This window comes from Lates calcarifer, linkage group LG20 (genome assembly GCF_001640805.2).
Source record: "Lates calcarifer isolate ASB-BC8 linkage group LG20, TLL_Latcal_v3, whole genome shotgun sequence".
In the NCBI taxonomy this organism is placed as follows: Eukaryota; Metazoa; Chordata; class Actinopteri; family Centropomidae; genus Lates; species Lates calcarifer.
The window spans coordinates 2,197,495-2,201,822 of NC_066852.1; the positions used below are offsets into that span (position 1 = coordinate 2,197,495).

The 4,328-nt window shown below is 44.0% G+C and overlaps 1 long non-coding RNA gene across 1 annotated transcript; it reads right to left on the minus strand.

Annotated features, from left to right (window-relative positions):
* Positions 1 to 676: 676 nt before the first annotated feature.
* LOC108899922 (uncharacterized) lies at positions 677 to 2,958 on the minus strand. Its single transcript, XR_001963623.2, has 3 exons — positions 2,727 to 2,958; positions 1,980 to 2,110; positions 677 to 1,860 (listed from the first exon to the last, which is right to left on the minus strand). It is a non-coding gene; the product is annotated as an uncharacterized LOC108899922 (long non-coding RNA).
* Between the last annotated feature and the right edge of the window lie 1,370 nt (positions 2,959 to 4,328).

Sequence of the window (4,328 nt, forward strand, 5' to 3'; positions counted from 1 at the left end):
GTTGCAAAACACAGTCTGAACTACAGACCCTCCCTGAGAGAGACCCAGGAATACCACCCGCTCTCCCTAGCTTCCTTTTTGCCCTCCTTCCCCCCCCTTTGCCTGCAGAGTGGCCGGAGCAGCCTTGCTCTCTAATCTCCATCGCTGGCCTTCGAAACACTGGGCCCGTTGTTGACATGCTGGCCTCATACCCCACAGGGGCTGACAAATTATTAGCCAGCCTCTCTGTGCAGAGTGAGGACAGCCAGCCAGCCAGCCAGGCAGCAGAATACCAAACTGTGCTGCTGGACATGAGACCATCTGTCTTGATCGGCTCCGTGGCTCGGTGATGCTGGAGGAAACGTGGGAACGAGGACGAGATCCTGCTGTACGACAGGCGGGGGCGGCTGGTCGGGGTTGAACCAGCTGTGGTGGTGTAACATGACTCAGTTTACAACATCATGCAGTAAAGCTTGTACATGTTATCGCAGCCTGAACACATGAGTATTATGGAGGTGTTTTTGCCTCACCTTCAAGGGTTAAATAAAGGATTCATCCTCCCCCCTTCCAGCAGTAAAACTTGTTCTTCTTCGTGTCTTCAGCCTCTGTGCGTGTGTGTGTGTGGCTCACAAGTGTGTTGCAACTTCTATTTGCACATACATCCACGTGTGCAGAAATATATAAACAATGGAATACATTATGGTGCATTGTTTTATTGTACTTGTGCTGCGATTATTAAACTCTTTAGTAAACTCTGTGGGCCTTTACTCCGCATCACATCAGCCAGTGCTTAAACTTATCACACTTTTCTGTGGTGGTTTTATCCATGTGTGCAACATTTTAACTGAACACAGCAGTGAGAAAAACTTTGATAAAATCCCACGAATAGTACCTACAAATTAACCAGATTCCTAGAGCTGTGTTAGCACAGTCCAAGGACTGGAACAATGATGTTTGCACTGTGGGATGACTAACCTGCAGGTCAGGGAAAAATAACTCTTTGCTGTTGTTCATCTCTGAAAACCATTTACAGTTCAAATCAGGGCCAAGAGTATTTGGCTTCATCTCTGCCAGTCTGCTCTGTTACTTACACAGCAGTGGATGACTGACTCACAGTTGCCCAAGGGGTTGAAGTCGTAGGAATTTTATGAGCTTGTTGAAAAATCTGCGAAAGGAAGTGTTTTACCTTGTGCTGGAAGCTCGGTGCGTGTTATGAAATGAAACGAAGAAGGAATCGGCAAACAGCTGACTTGCACGGTGGTCACGCAAAAAGAAGAGATCCTATTTTAAGTGTTGGGGATATTGCATGATTTATTCAGAGCAGGCCGCCTGGACAGAAAGTCGGAGGGAGGGAGGAGTGAGTGAGTGAGTGAAAGAATGACCACAGACCTTGAAATCTGACATGGCAGTGACAACTGATTCGGTTATCTGTCAGTTTGTGCAAATGAGATCCAGGTTTTCACAGCTGTGTAAACTCTGGATGACATTATGGAAAATGAACCAGAGGGAAGGACAGTTTGTGTTCAACCAGTGCCAGACCCTTGCTGTTGAATATATGCAAACACTACTGGATATGTTGAATAGAAGAAATTGTTGTTGCACATTGCTTGCACAACATTAGAGTTTCTTGCTGCTCTCATAAAGAACAACATTACAATCACTTTATATAATCATATTTAGTTTGATTTTCAGTCGTGAGTGCTTTGTAAAAGACAGAGACAAATTACTGTAATAGAGCTTGGGAGATGTCGCTGCACTCTCTGTTCTTTTCCATCCGTTTTTTTTTTTTTCAGTATCTCATGACAACACACTCTGCTGGTAAATTGCATCAGCCAGGATGTGTGTAACTGATCCATTTTATTGAAGTTCCACTCTGTGGACCTATGGAATTGAAATGGACGTGAGTAATGCAGCAGAAAGCACTTAATATCTGACTTTTATATCTGTCATGTTTGACTGTGTGTGTGTGCACTCATGTTTGTGTGGTGGTGTTGTCTTACATCCCAAAGCTAACTGATAGGTCTCATCTGTCATCCGCTGGACTGTGACTCATCAGACGAGTTATCGGTGATCTCTGTCTGCTCTCCTGCTGCGGTTTTTACCTGCTGGAACTGGTGATGTGAACCACTTCCTAAAGTAGAATTAAACAAAAGCGTTAAAGCTGCTGTAATTTATATTTTTTATAATACAGATGAGAAGGTGACCACGTGAAAGGGCTCAGTTTTCAGCATAAAAACTCTAAAAACCTACTGTACACTACCTCCTCAGCACCGAACAGACAGACAGACACAGTTACTGACTAGACTGAGTGCAGCATTCAGCAGCTGAGGAGCCAGATATTTCCCTCAGGAGTTGGTGGAGACCAAAAACAGTTCAAAGTCAAATTCAGGTTTAATTTGTACTCAAACATCATAGTTTTCGTTTGTTGCATCTTAACATGAAAACATTTACAAAAAGTTTTAAAGCAACCTAAAAAAGACTAAAACTAAAATTAGCAAGACAAGTAAAAATATTAGATGTTCACTGTGCACGTTTGACCGAGGGTAATTTAAGTTTCCATAAAAAATAAAAGTGCTGTTTCATGTCCCTCAGATCAGTGGTGGGCTGAAGCTTTCCAACACGAGTGTCTGCAGGAGACGCTCCAGAACAGGAGGCAAGACCACTTACAACAATGACACACAGTGTTTTCAGATGACGGACTCTCTGAAAGGTAAAAAAAAAAAAAAAAAATGTCATTCAGTTCGAACCTTATTTGAAGTGAGGTAGCCTGTTTGTGAGCAGCTGGAAAAACATCCTACGAGTGGGCGGCTGGATTCGAACAGTAAGAAATTGTTGTTGCTGTGGGGTGAAACACTTGGAAGTTAGAGGAGCAGGGAGCAAGTGAGCTCTGTGGAATTTTACCAGGTCAGCCTTATGTAAGAGGCTGAGCTGCCATAGGACAGAGGATAGGAGTCATACAGTCAGAGAGAGAGAGAGAGAAAGAGGGGAGGGAAGAGAGAAAGACAGCAGAGGCAGTAATAGGAGGTGCTGTGGCGAGGTTACCCTGCTCGAGTGGAGGAGGGAAATGCTGTTTATGAGGAGAGAAATGAGGGGGATGAAAGTGTGGGATGTCTGGTGCTTGAAGCTCTGCCCTGACTGCATGACACAGCCTCTCTTAAGACCTCTAATTCAGTTTTCTTTCTGTCATTGTTGAACCTTTTCTCTCTCCGTTTCCTTCCAATGTGTGAGTCACGCTCTGAGGCTGTCAGTCATCGGATGATTTGATGTGGGTTTATTAAAAGGAGGTGCGTCTTTCCCTCTGACTCAATAATTGCTTCCTTCTGAAGACAGACAGAGATCAGCATCTGCTGCGAAGAACAGAGGAGGAGGAGGAGGAAGGGGTGAGGAGGGTGCCTGTTTTTAGAAACATACCAGCTGCCACAGTCCAGCCCTTGGGGTGTCTGTCCTCTTCAGTACAGGTTAGGAGCTGCCCCGTGCAGCCACATGCCTAGTAATTATTTCAGGGAACCTGACTCTGTCTCCAGTCATGGTCCTTTTCATGCTTCACACCACAGACATAAAGACATTAGGTGCCAGAGAAAGGGAGAAAGGTTTCAGTTGCATTTTCTTGGTAAATGAATCTATTCCCTTTTTTTTTTTTTTTTTTTTAGGTTCACTCGGTCGTTTCTGTTAATAAAAAACCTTGCACCTGAAAAATAAGAAAAATTCTTTATCTGCCTTTTGCTGTGATTTCATTCAATTTATTTGGGGAGAAGTGGCACAATGAAATGCATACTTTGAGATTTTCTTTTTATATATTTGGGTGTTTTCCATCCTCTTCCTCAGATGAAGTGGAAAGCGGCATCTTTCTGTAACAGGAATGGAAACTGTGGCTGCTGGTTACCTCCTCATTAGTAAGCAAAGCAGCTGAGCCTGAGCATCATTTAACCAGAGCAGCCTTCAACATTACTCTTATCGCTCCATCGTTGGCCCAAATTTTCCAGCGATCACTGATGAGTTGCAGATGAAGGCAGTACCTCTGCAGTTTCCAGCTGCTCGTTAAGGCTGCCTGACAGCGTATCACCATTTCAATTATGTTTAGTGCCGGCAGCCTGAGGGCAGCCGTTTGGGTGAGAGGAAGGAAAGAGATGGACACAGAGAGAGAGAGGAAAATAGAAAGATTTATTGTTTCCATTACAGTAAAGGTTTTCACAGGGCTGGTACACATCCAGCAAAATGAGAGCAATGTTAGCATTGTGTTTATATCCATCTAGTGAAGATACAGATGCAATAGTCACTCTCCTTTTAGCTCCGTCCTCTAAGCTGCTGAATGCTCCACCGTGTTGACCAGCTAGTTAACTTTATTAGTC